Source organism: Rhinolophus sinicus, chromosome 14, assembly GCF_057876585.1.
Source record: "Rhinolophus sinicus isolate RSI-liver-muscle chromosome 14, RSI-T2T, whole genome shotgun sequence".
Taxonomy (NCBI): domain Eukaryota; kingdom Metazoa; phylum Chordata; class Mammalia; order Chiroptera; family Rhinolophidae; genus Rhinolophus; species Rhinolophus sinicus.
The window spans coordinates 47,447,668-47,465,674 of record NC_142514.1 but is presented as its reverse complement, the minus strand read 5'-3'; the positions used below and the strand labels follow the sequence as shown (position 1 = coordinate 47,465,674).

The 18,007-nt window shown below is 41.0% G+C and overlaps 1 protein-coding gene across 2 annotated transcripts in view; it reads left to right on the top strand.

Annotated features, from left to right (window-relative positions):
• The window catches only part of JAK1 (Janus kinase 1), a 123,870-nt gene that overhangs the window by 54,930 nt on the left and 50,933 nt on the right, over positions 1–18,007 (top strand). The window lies entirely within an intron of this gene.

Below are 18,007 nucleotides of genomic sequence, written 5' to 3'. Positions count from 1 at the left end.
GGTTGAATGAATTAATCGCTGTCACTCCTGGCGATGACACCTTCTGGTTCAGATATTAACTAAATCAACATTTAAAAAAGTTATGTTTTATTCTGTATTAAAGAATCTTGTGTTTCTTGTTCCTCACTATGACCGTAGCACCTAGTACAGTGCCTGGCACACAGTAGCCGTGCAGTAAGTGTTATTGAACAAATACGTGTACATACGATTAGTTTTCAGAGCACTGTGCCAGCTATGCCTTGAAGCTGTAGAGAAGAAAAGATTTTGTTCTTGCCTTCCAAGAACTAGTAGTTAAGTTGGTGACTTTCCCAAGAGCATGGGATGTGCCCGGAGGAGAATTCAGGTTAGATTTTGATTGCAGGAATCTGTATGATGGAGATATGTTGGACATGGTTTCTGACTCTGCATCAGATGTGTGGACTAGAACACCACTGGGTGGTGTGAACATAACTTTCATGACACAAGATGTCATTTAGAGTTAGGGTCACAGTAGCAGCCACATAGTCCTTTTTCCCCTGGCAAGGACTCTACTGCCAGCACTAGGAGATCAGAGCTAATAGTATTCCTATTTTATTTTTGAATTCTTGAGAACCTTTTATTCTCTTTTTCACATTTTTTTCCCTTTTAATACTAATATGTTGCTTACTTTAGACCTCCCAGCCTCAATCAGGTCAACGTAGATCATTCATTTATAATTGACATATAACATTGTATTAGTTTTAGGTGTGCAACATAATGACGTAATACCTGTACATAGTGCAAAATATACATGTTGCAAAATGATTACCACAATACGTTTAGTTACCATCCATCGTCACACATAGCTAAATATTTTCTTCTTACAATGAGAACTTTTAAGATAATTTTTCTCTTAACATCGTTCAAATGTACAATATGGTCTTGTTAACTATAGTCACCATGCTGTGCATTACATCCCTGGGACTTATTTATCTTATAACTGGAAGTTTGTACCTTTAGACCAACCACCTTTACTCAGTTTCCCCTCTCACCCCCCCCCCCACCTTGGACAGTCACCAATCTGACTCTTTTTCTATGAGTTTTTTTTTAGATTCCACATATAAGTGAGATCATACAGTATTTGTCTTTCACTGACTTATCTCACTTAGCATAAAGCCCTCAGGGTCCATCATATTGTCACAAATGACAGAATTTCCTTCTTTTTATGGCTGAATTACATTCCACTCGTGTGTGTGTGTGTGTGTGTGTGTGTATCACATTTTATTCATTAGTCGATTGGACGTTAGGTTGTTTCCAGGTCTTGGCTATTGTACATAATGCTGCAATGACCTTGGGGAATGCAGATATCTTTTTGAATTGTTTTCTTTCCTTCAGATTAATACCCAAAAGTGGAATTGCTGGGTCATATGGTAGTTCTAGTTTTAATTTTTTGTGGCACCTCCATACTGTTTTCCACAGTGGCTGTACCGATTTCCATTTTTCTCCATATCTTCACCAACACTTATTTCTTGTCTTTTTGATGGTAGTCATCCTAACAGGTGTGAGGTGATACCTTATTGTAGTTTGGATTTGCATTGCCCTGATAAGTAGTGATGTTGAGCACCTTTTCATGTACCTGTTGTCTTCTTTGCAAAAATGTCTATTCCATTTTTTGATCAGATTGTTTTGCTATTGAGCTGTATGAGTTCTTTATATATTTTGGATATTAACCCCTAATCAGATATATTATTTGCAAATATTCTTTCCATTCAGTAGATTTCTTTCCATTTTGTTGATGTTTCCTTTGCTGTGCAGAGCTTTTTAGTTTGATAGAATCTCGCTTGTTTGTTTTTGCTGTTGTTACCTTTGCTTTTGGTGTCAAATCCAATAAATCGTTTAGACTGATGTCAGGGAGCTTACTGCCTGTTTTTTTGTTTTTGTTTTTTAGGAGTTTTATGGTTTTAAATCTTATGTTGAAGTTTTTTGTTTTAATTTTTTATTGGGGAATATTGTGGGAACAGTGTTTCTCCAGGGCCCATCAGCTCCAACTCATTGTCCTTCAATCTAGTTGTGGAGGGCACAACTCAGCTCCAACTCCAGTCGCTGTATTCAATCTTAGTTGCAGGGGACACAGCCCACCATCCCATGTGGGAATTGAACCAGAAACCTTGTTGTTTGGTGCTCATGCTCTAACCAACTGAGCCATCTGGCCACCCCTTATGTTAAAGTTTTTAATCTATTTTGAGTTGATTTTTGTGTATGATGTAAGATAGTGATCCAGTTTCACTCTTTTGCATTTGTCTGTACTATTTTCCTAACACCATTTATTGAAGCCCATTTTATAAAGGAATTGAGGCTCAGAGATTTAGAAACATAGCTAAGGTGACATAGCCTCCTGAGTGAAAAGTCAGAATTAGGATCCAGGTGTGAAATTAAAAATTCTGTGCATTTAACCATTAGGCTTCCTGCCCTTCCACTTAATCCTCATATCTTTCATTACCCCATTCATATTAGAAGCTCACCTTTAACAGGTTCAGAGGCTGTACACATTTCCAGAAGGAATTGCCATGTTTCCCCGAAAATAAGACCTAGCTGACCATCAGCTCTAATGCGTTTTTTTGGAGCAAAAATGTAATGTAAGACCCGGTACTAATATTATGTTATGTTATGTTATGTTATGTTATGTTATGTTATGTTATGTTATGTTATATTATGTTATATTATTATATTATCATGATTATCAAGGTTATCATGATTAAATGAGAAAACTGTGGTCAAGCGTACACCCCTGATAATACTATTTTCGCTTTCTGTGGTGATTTTTTAAGATCAAGGAGTATCTTGACCTTTACTATTTTATTTCTCAAAATGATTTTTAAAATGGAAGTGCTATTGTACAATGTAATATTATTCAGCCATAAAATGGAATAAAATAATAATACATGCTACAACATGGATGAACCTTGAAAACATTATGTTAGGTGAAATAAGCCAGACACAAAAGGCTATACACTGTATGATTCTATTTATATGAAATGTCCAGAATGGGCAAATTGATTCATGATTGCCAGAGGCTGTGGTAGGGGAGAATGGAGAGTGACCACTAATGGGCGTGGGATTTCTTTTGAAAGTGATGAAAATGTTGCAGAATTAAATAGTGGTGATAGTTGTACAACTTGATGAATATACAAAAAGCCTGTAAACTGTACACTTAAAAAATGTAAAAAATGTAAATGTTTCGCTGAACAATATAATTGTAAGTAAGAGAATATTTTAAAGCTGTGTCTATAATTTTGGCTCAGATTATCTTTGATTGTTTTGTAACAAAGTAGCTCCATAGCTACTATGAACTTGGGTTTTTTTCACTTGCTGGCCTAAGTTAATTGATTTCACATATTAGACTTTCTTTATCATTTCACATGACTCCCAGCACACTGAGAAAGGGCTGGGTGTGTTGTTTCTTATTAGAAAGAAGAATAAGCTGTTTGGCTTCATGGGTACCATGGTGGTGGCAGATATAAAGATACAAAGTTAAATCGTTTTTCACAGTTCAGTTAGGCGTATGTTATAAAACAATTTCTTAAATGCAAGCTGGTATATAACGTTCACATGGATTAAATGAGTACTTCTGGACGGAAGTGGGAATGGTCAGGGAGGGCATCGTGGACAAAGGAATGTTTAAGCATTTGTTCCTTCCACAAGCATTTATTGAGTATCTATTGTTGATGTAAGCCATGTTGGATCTGCCGGCAGTTTCTGGGTGTGGGCTGGGATCGTCTCTTGTGGAGCCAAAGAATGGACACGCGGACCCAGGAGAGGCAAAGAGTTTTAAAAAGAGGATAGTTTATTGAAAGCAAAGGGTCAGAGCTCCTGAGAGGGAGGGGTTCCCAAATGGGGGTGCCCAGTGACTGAGGCAAAAGTTCTTTCTTTTATACCTTCCCTTGCCTGCTTGGGGAAGGGGGCTGGAGCCTTCTAATGGAATTCATCTATCAGGTTTGTCCTGTTTGCCCATCCTGAAGGGATTAATGAAATAACCCATTCCTATTTATCAGATCTGCTCCTTTGTCCTGCCAGAAGGGATTTGAGATTATTTATTAACCTTAAAGCGTATTCTCATGTCTCTGTTCTAGAGTGAAGGAGACATTTCAGGGCCTGGAGTTTCAGGATATGGCTGCCTTTTTGTTTATTCCACCAGGGACCTTCCTGCCTACTTAACGACATGCTAACTAACCTGTCTCACTGTCCCCTAGGCACTGTTGTTTGGTGTTGTGTAGAGCCAGGTAACAGCCACAGTCTCTGCCCACCCTCCCTGGGGTGTATGTGGCACAAAGGCAGTGGAGAAAACACAACTCTGACAGTTAACAGAGCGGGATTGTAAGTGCTGCTGTAAAGGTAGGCAGAGGGAAGCCTGGATGGAGATGATTTGTGAGCTATGAAGCGAAGGATGAGTGGGGACGGCAGAGGCTTAGAGGAAGAAGGTGTGCTGGGTTACAGCATCTGCAAATAACTCAGTACATTTGGATTCCAGGGTACAAATCGTAATAAGCCACGGTAGCTTAGATCACAAGTAGCCTTGAAAGCCATCTTTCCTAAGAGAGTGGGAAATAAAAGAGTTGAAGAGAACGCATAAGATTTTCAGATTTGCAGGTTAGAAATATGGAGGCTGGGATAGAGGCAGATGAAAAGGAAGGCAGGAACTTTTCAGGAGACTGTGGCCCTAATTTTCTAGAGGAATCCTGGGATGATGGAGAGAAGTGGATGGAGACGAAGGAGTTGGAATGATGGTGGCTTACTCACCAGTGGGTGTGGAAGCAGTTTTTGCCTCCCAGGTCCTCTCCCCACTACACCATGGTCTCTTGCATCTCCATCTGACCCCAGCCTACCTCTCAGCCTGGTCTCCTGCTTCTCTGCATGAATATGTTAAGCCTTCTGCTTAACTGTCCCCAGAATAGGCTCGCTGATTCTTCTGCCTGCTGCCTTTGGTCACATCTTGATCTTCACCTGGAATGGTGCTCGCCTCTCCTCTTTACCTGTCAAGATCTCTGATTTATGAAGCCTTTGGGATTATTCTGAGCTAGAACAATCCTTTTCTCCTTTGAAGTCATAGCACTTAATATCTCTATCATTCATTAGCAAATAATTACATTTTGCTTTGTCACATCTCTTAATTGCCTTGGGTCATTAGTAACTCTAGAACTGTTTTAAAATTACAGCAGGCAGTGATGTATTGACATGATGGCTTAAATAGTGGACTAGGAATCCTCTCTTCTGAATTGTAGTGTCAGCCCTAACTCCCTGCGTAACCCGGAGGAATTACTTTTGTCCTGATTAGAGTAGTAAGGCACAGTTGTTGTAGAACACTTGGAAAATCTTAAAAAGCATGTAAAATGAAGTAATCACTAATCCCACAAACACCTGATATAAATCTCTGTTAACATAGGTTATTTTTCTTGTCGTTTCCTCCCCATCTTGCATGATCTTTCTCTCTCTAGGATCATGCATGTGGCCATCCATGCTCATAGGATCATCCTCTCCATGCTATTTCCTAACCTGCTTTTTTTCATTAATGTATTTTGGGGTTGCTGAATCCAAACAAGAATTTTTAAGTCCAAACTGACATGCGGGGCCAAACTGTCCTCAAGGAAAGTTGCACCAAAAAACTGAATAGAGATTATCTCTGGGGAGTAGGGAGGGGAACTTTTGCTTTTCAATGAGATTTTTCTATTTTGTTGAATGTGTATTTTTATTATCATGAGTCTAACTTTTTAGTTTGAAGATGACAGTAATTTATACGTTGACCTAATCCAGGCTTGTATCTACGTTTAAAAACAACTATACCACCTTTACTGATTAGAGAGATTAAAAAAATGACATCCTGTTATTTTAATTTGACTGTTATTCAAATTTGACCTTCTTACCATGACCATTTGACTTCTTTTTTTTCTTTAGTTTCCATTTCCTTTGCCTCCTGATGACATGGATTTGAGTCCCAGTTAATAAATACGTGTGACCATCCACGAGTCGCTGTGGTACCTCTAGGTCTTAGTTTGCTTAAGAGTAAAATAAGAGGAATGATTAAAATTGTGAGGATTAATGGAGCTCACATATTAAAAGTGCTTTGTAAGCTGTAAAAAGTATACAATTGTATTTATTGATTTTGTGTATTGATTTTGTATTGATTTTGATTAGTTAATGGTTATGAACAGTTAAGCCTACATTGCTTTTTTGCTTTCATTTGTAGGAAGGCTAAGAATGCAGAGGTTCCTTTATTAATATTTATTTTGGTGCAATGTGCGATCTGTGAGATTTGGCATTAGAGGACCTAGTTTGTGCTGCATTTCTGCTACTTATTAGCTATGTGCACAGATGTAGTGTACTAGACAAATACAGTTATTTTGACCAAGACCAGAAACATTCAGGGAACACCTGTCTGGACACACATCAGAGAGCTCCGTGAACTGATAAAACTTTTATTCAAGCTGCTGGAAACTATTTAAGTGGATGATAGTACAAAGGAATTTGTTTATGCAAATTATACTAACTAGAATCTTCCCCCATTTCCACCCCTCACAGTTTTGTGAAGTGAAAATTGGTCAAAAGTATGATTCCAAGGCCTGAGAAGGTCTGATATGGTCTATTGAATCATTTGATAATTCAGAAATTTCCATTCAATGTGATTTTTATGAATTCCTGCCATATTTAGATCCTTGGAAACATGGGTGGTACCTTCTGTCTGTCAATTATCCAGAGCACTGAATTCTGGATAATAGGAAACGGCCGCATAAACAACTCTACTGAGTAATAGATGACCTCCTGGCCTCTGACTTCTGACTCTGTGTTCCCTTTTATCCAAGGACAAGATGTTACAACAATACCCTTGGGAGAGTGACTCCCAAGGATAGCCCTGAGACGGCAGACCTCCCTCAGACTGTCCTTGTGGAGGAGGGTGACTCACCACCAGCAGCATGTTGGTTCCCCCAGCACTGTTAGTGAATGCCCAGCCAGGCTCTTTAGCCGTGAAGACAGAAGCTTTGGGAAAGTTTTTTCTGACTCATTCACAGTGTACTTCGCAGAAGAAAACTTCTAGCTTCTCATTTCATTTCATTTTTTTAAAAGAAAGACGTTTCGTCTTTGTGTGAGTGTCTTTATGGTTGGGTCGGGTTAGAGTATGGAGTCCCCCAATAAATATTCAAATTAGCTCTTACTGGTAGCTATGGGGCTATTTGCTCAGTTAACCTTTACAGTCCTGGGATGGTCACACTGCAGGGGAGAGGGTGGGGAATCTCAATGTACAGTGCCTATATGTCCATCAAGAACTGGTTAATTCTTTTAAATACTTAAAACGAAGGACACTGATTTTTCCACAGTTGAATTTCGAGTGTCCCTACACCTTTCCCCACCGTCTCCTTGTCTGAGAGCCCCCCCAATCCCCCCCCCCCCACTGGTACACATTCACATACAGGGGGACTTGCTTGTTTCTGAAGAATTCATATGGGTCTGGGGATTTGCGTTCTCCTTGAGGGTTGTCTCCTGAAAGGAAAGTCCAGATTCCTTAGGTGTGGGTAGGGTTTCCAGGTGGGAATTCCACCCGTTCTCAGGAAGTTTTTTCGCTTTCCCGTTCCCGAATCCCAAGATATAAACTGTTTTCTGTTCTCCACGATGAATCGTTTCCACAAAGTGACGGCCGATACTACCAACCACCTGGGTTCAAGGAGCTGATTTCCCTGATTTCCCGACCAACTTTTCTCGGGATTCGGGAAAGGAAAAGCAAAACAAATCCCGAGAACGGGTGGGAATTCCCGCCTGGAAACCCTAGCGATAAATAAGAAAAATGTCTAAGAGATGAATTGTGAGTAGTACGTTTATTTCCCATTGTGGGTATTACTGGGTTCAAGTTGCCAATTTTCCCACCAACTTTTCTCAGGATTCGGGAACGGGAAAGCGAAAAAAATTACTGAGAATGGGCGGGAATTCCCTAGGTGTGGGCATTTGTGGCCCGCTGTAAACTAGCCTCGGCTTTCTCCCCTATTTCTTTCTGTGCTCCACAAACTTTCTGTGTTTTACACTCCCCCTTTCTTTCTTTTGCTCTTCTTCACATTTCCTTTATTTGGAATGTTTGCCTCAGTCAGCTGCTATTCTCACCCTATTTGTATCTTCCCCATCCCTAAATGCCCAGTTCAAATCCAGCCTCCTCCATAATGGTCATGCTATTACATGCCCACTGTCAGCCATGTGTTCTACTATACCTATGGTTTTTTTCTCGTAGAGTTTAAAACAATTCTGTCAAATAATTACTATTATTGTTGTTTGTGACTGAGAAAAAAACCACAGAAAATTTAAAAAGTGAGTTGAACTCAGCTACTAAGTCCTCAGTGGCAGGACCAGTCCTGTGGCTCAGGTATTCTCAACCCCAACGTTTAACCCACCCCCTGGTTTCCCCTGAGTTCTTCTGATTGGACTGGCTGCACCAGCCCCCACGTCTCACTGTCTCTGAGCGTGCTCTGTTGTCTTGGTTGGTCATGCAGACCTTGTCACATGCTTGGGTGGCTAACTCTTCTTTGGCGATACATCGTTTCTTACTTTCTTCCCACCAAGCCGTGATGAGTTTTTGTTTGTTTATTTTATGTTATGAATGATGTTCAGGAGCAAGTGAATGTGCATATTTTTCTGTTTAGTTAACATCCTACTCATTAACATCCTATCATAATATTTAGCTCCACAGTAATCTTAGCAAATCCTCCTCCTCTTTTTCTCCAATTTTATTACCTTGAAAGGAAAAACAAAAGAACCATCATGGTTGGAGTCTGTAACTGCCCCCCACATCTCCACAAAAGAACCAACAGGAAAATTAAATGGAATGAATGAAGACCAAGCATTGCCCCTAAATAGTGTGGTGCCATGAGGTGGAATGCCAGCTTGGCTAAGTTCAAGTGTCACCTGATAGACAAAGGCTATTTGATAAAAGAATTATGGCTGTAGTCATGTTCGGAACCTGCTTGGGACTTTACTTCAAGGGTACAAAAAAGTGTCTCATTGAGGTTCTGCCTTCTTTGTGCAGAGTATAAAGTGAGCATTTATCTTGATCAAGGATAGCTGTATCTGATCACGTTTTTCAGTTTATTGGTAGATAAATATAAGTGAAGTTGCTACAAAAGACTCCTGCTTGATGTCATCTATTATCTAAACCTCCAAGACTTGGAAAGCTGCCCCCTCCCCAGAAATTCCCATCGATGGCCATACAATGAACTTTTCTCTCCATTCACAGTGGTTATTTCCGTGAAATACATTGAAAATATTGTACAGATGTGCAGTAAACAGAATGGATTTTTAATTCGTTAGGTTCCCACAAAGCATCACTAGGAGATGGGATCGTACAGTTAGAAACTGGAGACTATGGGAATAAATCATGGGTAAGAATAGTGGGTATTAGCAGAATTTAAAACATGGATCTTCCATGCCTTGCGGGCATAGTCTCTACATTTTCTCTATCTGGCACCATTATATGGATTTAGGAGGTAACCAACGCAATAGCTTTCTGGAAGGAGAAACTGTATTGAAACTGGACTGTGAGTGTGGCATCGTACAGTGGATCTCAGTGCAGCTGTTTGTGCTGCAGCATCGTGGGTTACACACTGTGGAAAACGAGGAATGACCTTCTGGCAATCAAAGGCATTCCAGATGAAATCCATTTCACTTTTATATTCAGCTGGAGATAGTATGCACATTGGCTATAAACAGTGACTATAAGTCAGTTTTATTACGGTAATTCTGTTGCATCCTTCAAACTAGTGTTTTTCAGACTGTCATTTGTTATTCATTAGTGGACTGTGAAATCTATTTTGTGGCTCTTGTTTTGCCTTTTAAAAATGTATTATTAAATAGAAGAAAATAGTATAGACGAAAAATATCAGTGAATTGCACATAGTAAGGATATCTTTCTGTGAAACTCATTTTTTTTTGTCACACACACACGCACACACACACACACACACACATATATTTCTTTCTGTGGGGCACGGTCAGAAAGGTTTGAAAAGCTGCTGTAAAGCATGGCTGTCAGCACGGGTTCCTAAGGTACCAGATAGTGAAGCGCAGCCCTTCCTGGATTCTCCGCGGATGCTGGAGACAACTGAGACAGAAGGGGGAGGAGAGTGAGCAGCAGCTCCGGGCTCTGGAGAAGCAGTGTCGGCCTGGTGATCAAGTCTGCTGCCTCGATGAAGACCAAGTTCATTACTCGTGAGATATGGTTCACTGAAGAGCTCTGGCTGCAGTTTAAAATCCGAGACCTTGTCAGCAGGCGATTTCAAAGTTAAACATAAAAACAGATTATAGTTTCTTGGTTGAGGTGAGGTATGGGGGACCATGTACTGAAATGGTTTGCTTGAGATTTCCTCTTGTTTTTCTCCCCCAGCTTCACTTACATTTTGAGGCAATAGCTGAGTTCCTTTGGGGTTAGACTGGAGCGGACTTTGCCGTGTGCGGGGATTGTCCAGCATCTGATCCCCTTCATTTCTAGAGTGATTTTCCGTTCTTGATACGGAAGTTGAAGGAGGTACAGACCCATGACTGGGGCTGAACTAGGGTGAACTCTGCTAGGACTTTGAATCTGGAGGGAATGGGACAAATACATAGGGGTGGCTTGGGATCACGCCTGGAAGCTGCACAGTTAGGAGTTCAGTTGTAGTGACGGCTGGTGACGGTGGCCATGCTAGAATGTGTCCTTATCAGACTGATCCTGTGTTCTGATATCTTCCCCTTTTTTATCCCAAGGGAAGGAGAGCTAATTTCTCTTGTTTGCACCCAAGAACCCTGAGTGGTTAAAGAATTATGAGGAACATTTTAGATGGAAGAGAGAGCTTAGTACATAACAGAGAGAGGGAGTAGGTGAATATGCAGTAGACACACGAATAAGTTAGTGAAAGTCAACAAAGAGTGGAGGGATTCGGGGTTGTTTCCTACGGTAGTATTCCTTTAAATTAAGGTACCTACCTTCAGGATTTTTCAGAGGCATATCAGCAAGAGGGTCTGTGTCTTTGTGTTATGATATTTTGGAAATACAAATTAACGAAAAAGCAGCTTTGTTTAAGGTGCAGCATAATATGGTTTCAAACATTTGTAAGATAGGGTTTATTTTTGTTTCTATTCCTTTTAGCCTAAAAGTTTTTAAAAGCCTTGAGTATACTCACAGAAAACTGATTTCCTAATGAACGGTGAGCTTTTTGAGTGCGAGCCAGCCAAAATCTTAGAGTAACAGATTTAGAAAAAGCTTGAATCTTCACCACAGCCCTGTAAAGTAGATGGTTTTATTAATCCCATTTTACAGAGGAAACAGAAACTCAGAGAGGATGAAAAACTTGCTAAGGTCACACAGATGCTCAAGCTGGGATCTGAACCCAGGTTAGGGAGACCCCAGGCCTGGGCTTCTAACGGCTTCTGGTCTGTAAGGAACCTGAGAGGTCAGGTAAATACTTGTTTAGCACACAGGCTTTGAACTCAGAGAGCTTAGAGGCTTGCTCAAGACCAAGCAGGTCCTGGCAGAACTGGGCCGGGCCCCAGGCCCCTTTCTGATGGGTAGTCGCTCACTGCCTGTCGGACCAGAAGCTGGTGCATAGACATTACTGTCCTCAAGTGGACCCTCCCTCACCTTTCCACGCTGCCTGCCTCTTTCCTGTATGGTCCCTCCTGGTATGCTTATTCCTTCCTACACATCCATCCTCATTGTTTTCCTTTCTCCCGGCCCTTTTCCAGAGCAGCTGCACCCTTCCCTTCAGCCTTTGGAAATCTTCTCTGTTCCGCAAAGCTGGGAACGGAGTCCACTCTCCTCATCACTTCACAGCCCTCTCTTCATTCCTGTAGTTCTTACTGCCTGTCTCTCTGCATCCCTTCCACATCCGCTTTCTTGAGGGTCCCGTGTATGTGTTTACCCTGCCAGCTGATAATCGACTGTCAGGTTTTGGGGGGCTCAGATTTAATTGTGGTGCTACTTTAGATTCTCCCAGAGCCCTGTGCCTTGCCTAAGGAAGTGTGGCAAACTGAAAGGGCAGTGAAGCTAGAGGTGGAGAAATGTGTTTGAGCCTGGTCTCGCCACTCACTGGCCATTGGACTGTGGGAAAGTCTGAAGCCGAATCTTCTCATCTGTGAAAGGGGCTGTGAGACTTGAATGTGGTTATAGATGTGAAAGCCCTTTTTTTAAAGCTACAAAGTACCACACAATGCAAGGTTTTATTGTGATGGTACAAGTGCTTAGTAAGTATTTTAGGAATGAATGATTGGAAAGCACGTAAGGTGAAGACAAACCACTCCCCCCCCACCCCGTCTGGTGTGTCCACTTCTGCTACCATATTTTTGACCTTTCTATTCTGTGTTGTTTAGTAACCTTGTAGTTGTATTAGTGGTAAACAAAGGAAACAGGAAAGAAAAAGAAAGAATAGAAAAGCAACTTGATACGACGCGGCTTTTAGGGAAATAGTTATTGACTTTAATTAAAGCAAAGTACTATATTTGCTTTGATCAGAAACCATCTCTCAGGGAAAGCAGGCTCGTTGGGAGCAAGGCAGAGCCCCGAGCCATTGAGTTGGCATTGATTGTTTGATCATCCTAGAAGTTTATTGTAAATGAAGCAGCACTTACGGTTCTGGGGTATTCCTGGAATCGCTGCTATAGTTATAAGTGAGTTATTCTGTGTGGCAGGAGTGGCATATAGAAAAGCCATAATTCTGACTCACTGACGGGAAAAAATAGCAGATTTTGTATTTATATTATGTAGTCCTTTTGGCTGGACTCCATCAGCTTTGCAGTGTCTTGTGATGCTTTCATCAGATCACTGAACTCCGGGTGTCGGCAAAGCAGGGGCCATTGGGAGCGACAGACGCAAATCACTTCCAGGACTCCTGTGGGCATGAAGCCTCTGGTGATGAAACTGACAGGGAAGCAGAGACACTTGCCCTGCCTTGGTGTGTGTGTTAGGTTTCAGTGAGGTTCCATGTCCACGGGGCGTGGGCCTGTGCCAGGGGCCACAGAACTTTCCTCCCTACATCTGCAGTAGTGGTACCAGAGCAGTGCATTAGTTGTGAGTTGGAACGCAGGCCAGTCTGGGGCATCGTGATGATTTTTTTAAATGATGGTTCTTTCGATCTCTGGAGGGAATGGCATTGGAATGAGATCAGTCTCCTACTTGGATGTCAGACTATCAAAAGCACAAAATACCAGAGAGACATGGTGTTGATGATGGGGGGGGGGGCATCTTAAAGCAGCTTTTTCCCTTCTTGAGAGGAGAAAAGACCATGATCCTTGGAATCGGGAGTCACGTGTTTGACTTCTGGCATTCCCACTGATTGGCCTAAAACCTCTCCTGCTTTTTGTGCCGATTAAGTGCATGTGCCTAGCTCCACACACGAGATATATATGGTGGAGTTTCCTCTCCTTGACTGGAACTGTATTCCATCAAACTGTAATCAGTTTAACAGAAATTATGGCCCAAATCTGAATGCTGTAAGCATTGCCTGTTAAACTCTGTTAGGCACTTTGTATGCATTAACTAACTCACTTAACTCTTAACAGCTCTGTGAGATAATACGCTATTTTTATTCCTCCACTTACAGCTGAGAACATTGAGGTTTAGGGATGTTAAGTCAATTACCTAAGAGTACAATAGCTAGTAGGTAGGGGAGGCAGAATCAACCCCCAGTCAGGATGACGCCAGCTCATGCTCTTAACTGCTCTGCTGTGTCATCTGAGGTCTGTGAAGGGGGACTTTGATTTGTGACCAGGCTTTTTGCTCAGAATCCCTATTTATTCTTTTGTTCTTCTAAGGAAGTCCACTTTAGTTTTTTGCCATGTAGCCTGCATTATATTGCTTTAGCACATAACACATTTCTGAACACTTTCACATCTGCAACCTCATTTGAAAAGGGCATTGTAGGACCTTGATGAAGACTTTCATCCTTACACCAACCCTTTAGACAGGATGTTTCCTCTCACGTTAATGGATGGGGAAACTGAGGGTCAGAGAATAAAATGACTTGCTCAAGGTCACACTTGCTAATTACATATCTAGTCATTAAGAACCCACCCACCCTGGATTACGGTGACTTTTCCATTGCATGTGTTGCTTAGTTTGTCACCTTCATCTTTCATTTAACAACTGCTTAACTACTTATTAATCACCTAATACGTGCTGCCGATAAAGCACTAAACAAAAGAGACAAAAACCCCTGCCCTCTTGGAGATCGTATTCTTGCTTTAGGTTTCCTCACCAACCGTAAGACTGGTGACTCCTGAAATAGTTTTTTAAGGTTTAAGATTTTTAGTCTTAAAATTTCTTAAGGTAGTAAGCAGGTGATTTCAGAACAGTTTCTTTTTAAAATTTTTTATTGGGGAATATTGGGGAACAGTGTGTTTCTCCAGGGCCCATCAGATCCAAGTCATTGTCCTTCAGTCTAGTTGTGGAGGGCGCAGCTCAGCTCCAAGTCCATTTGCTGTTTTCAATCTTTAGTTGCAAGGGGCGTAGCCCACCATCCCATGCAGGAATCGAACCAGCAACCCTGTAGTTAGGAGCTCATGCTCAAACCAACTGGGACCATTTGGCCACCCCAGAATAGAACATTTTCTAATTAAATTTTTTTCAGTTTTTGGGGGATTCAAACCTTAATTCATCAACATTTTATTTGTATTTTCTACTTCAGAAATCAGTGATGGTTTCTTTAGTAAAACCAGTCAGATATCCAAAGTATTTTATTTTGATTCTTGTCTTTGAATTTAACCATCATCCAACCTGTTTTTATCATATAAATCTGGCAGTGGTCTTTGGCCAAAAGCAGTCATATTCTGATGATTACATTTATGAATATTCATATGCTCTATTTTTATGTTTCTTTTCTGCACTATTCAAAATTTAATTGTATGTTCTTCCTTATACAGATAACCTGTGTTTCAAAAGGTGTCCTTGAAAATTTAAGCGGGTTTCAGTATCTTCAGACATAGATTTTTGGCATTTTGCATCTTAGAAAATAGTTGTGATATCCCATCTATTGCAGTTAGTCCTTATTCAGGCTCACAGAATTGTGTTTTGTTTCTGTTACTTTTCCCTCGTTCAGAAAGCATCAGATAAACATGTCTTTTTCCTAAGACTTTTATAAACTGAAAACAAAAAATTGAGACTATACAAAATTTCTCTGATTTTTCTTTTTTCATGTAAAAGTAGTATCTACAGGATTGAGCCACAAAAGTAATCCTCTGTCATGGAAAGAAACACATTTTCTTTCAAATTCTTGAAAATTTATAAGTAAATCAGGGTGGAAGAATTCACTGTTATCATCAGAAAGCTTTGGATGACTCACTTTTATCCTTCCCATTTTCTGAGTTTCATTGTATTCACTTGAGTTGGCAATGGAACCCAGTGAATTATGTTATTTTTGAAGGGTCTTGTGTGATTCCTACTAGTCAGTTTTGCTAGCGTTAAAAATTTTCTTTTTTTATCTTGTAGCAAGAAACTTGATTTCTTGGAATTATCCGAATTGCGTATACACTGATCTTGCTCTTTTCCTACCTGTTCTAAAAATAAGTAGCTAGAGCATATCATATGGTTCATTTGGAAAGAAATGTCATTTGCGGGAAGCCATTACACAAATGCTGTCGCACTCAGAACCACTTGTCATCCTGCATGAGGACAAGTAGTTGTCATTACATATAAATTGGATCAGCAGCCGTAGTTTTAAGTACCTAGGTTGGTACCCGGCATGTCTTGTAAGCGCTGTGTGGGTGTTTTAAAACTTTTATCATTAGAATGTCAGTTTTGTGAGAGCAGAGATTTTGTTGTTATTGAATCAGCATATAAAAACATTATAGTACGTGCACATTGTCTAGAAATTCTGTAGCTGATCTTGTTTTCTCAGAGTTTAATCGCTAGGCGAAGAATCACAAATCGATACCATTTTATTCTATCCAGTAATAGTGGAGGTCAGTTTGGAAATTAGGGACAATGTGATTTCAATATAATGTTGGAAAATGAATAATGGAAAAAAAACAAACTCTCCTTGACTACAGGTTTTCATAGACTCCTAGTTCTAGCAGAACTTTAGTGATTTTAGTCTGATCCTCAAATCTTACACAGGGCCCAGAGCAACCCCACTTCTCCTAAATTCAAGTAACACGTGAGCTGAAGGTGCCTATTAAAATGCTTTGTGTGTTCTAAAAAGGTTTATGCTGTAGCTCTTCTTAAAGAGCCTGGGCCTGGTGGAACTTACAGATCTTTTCCTGCTAGAAAAGGTTCCTGAGTATATGTCCCTTTCTTGGTTTGGGACTGGCTTCTTAACGCTCTAAAGCATGGAGCTGATCTGGTCAATTTTCCTTCATCCCTGGCAATAGACTATAATAGCATGCAGCAGGAAACCTGGGCTAGAAAGGTCCCAGAAATGCTGTTGGCCAGTACTGCTGGTAAATTGGCTAGTACTGTTCTGTGCCCAGGTAGAAAGAGGAATAGTGGAGGGATTTGCCCATTTATGCAGTTGGAGAGCCCAGACTGGCTCTTTCCATAGGCAGGGCCTTTGCCCTTGGTGATCCTTTACCCAGACTGCGCTCTCTACCTCCCCAGATACCCATTCCATCTCAGGCCAGTGTTATTCCCCCTTGAGCCCCATGCCGGATCACATTCCTCTTAGTCTGTGTGCTCTCCTTTTTCCTTCAGGGCATTTACAAGTCTGTATCATGACCTGTTTCTGTGCGTTTTTGTTTGATTCCATTGGTCCTATACACTGTGAAGGACCACATCACTCTTGTTCTTCATCGTGGCCTCCTGCTGTAGCTCAGTTTTTGGCACATAGAACTCAAAAGGACTTGTTGAATAAATTTCCTGAATGTGACATTTGAAACCTTGCTTTTCAGCCAATAGGCATTATTAGCATGTAGTTAATTTCAGAGTGCTGTTTTGCGGCAGGGCAGGGTATCTATTCACATCATTAAAACAATCGATTATATTACATTTTTAAAAGCGGAAAGTATGACAACTTGTTCTTTGAATCTTGTTAAAATTGTCCATGTCAAAATAGCGAAGTCAAAGTTGTCACATCAAAATTCATACTCGTATTCCCAGGTTGGCCCCTGTCGTTACTTTTGCTTAAGTCTCATCCACAGCAGAAAGCCTTTGCAAATCAGCCCTTCCCAGTGTTAGTCACTGCAGTTAGCAAGAGTGCAGATGATGACATCGTGACACACTCACTCCATTGCTTTTAGATTGCTTTTGTGTTTTCATTTGTGCCGTCTCCCACATGGATGGCAAGGTCCTGTGGGAATGCCGGCCTTGCAGCCTCAGAGGTGACCCACCCCATGTCCTTCTCTCCAGTCCACCTGCGCTTCTGCCATATGATGCCCGGGACAGCGCTCTTCCTGACAAAATGCGTTGAACGACTGACAGAAAACAGAGGCAGAAATCTGTATTGATTTGGAAACCACTTTCAAATCACTAAGGGTGATTGCTCCTTATCTGCAAAAATAATTTGGTTCTACTGTTAAAAAGAATTTGTGAGAAACACGAAGAAAAGTTGGAAACAATACAGAGGGTGTGTGTGTGTGTGTGTGTGTAGTAGTAGGCTTTGAGATGGGTTGGGAGTTGGGAGGGGGCTTTATATGCTACGTGTTCAAGTAACAATGGCTTAGAAAATATTTGGTGAGCTGATAGCATTTTTTGTCAGATTTATTCCCAGGCCCTCCCCCTTTCACTACCCCATTATGTTGTTTCACCGTTAAAATGAGGCCAAGGACAGACCGAGTTGGGAGGAGGGAAATTCTAAAGGAAATGGAACTAGGAAATACAAGTGCACATCTTTGGATGTCCTACACTATTGTTCACAGCCTCAGGAGAGAGGTTGTTGACGGAAAAGGTGCAGAGTCTTCACTTAACACTGGACAGGGTTCTCTACGCCAGGAAGCAAAAGTCCCTGGCTTCCTCTCTTGCAGCAATGAAGGGAATATCTTCTTTGCTGTTTACACCCTAAGATGCCTCTCTGTCCTCAGTGTCCTCAACAATGTTGTTGTTGTTTTTTTCCCCCTTCTT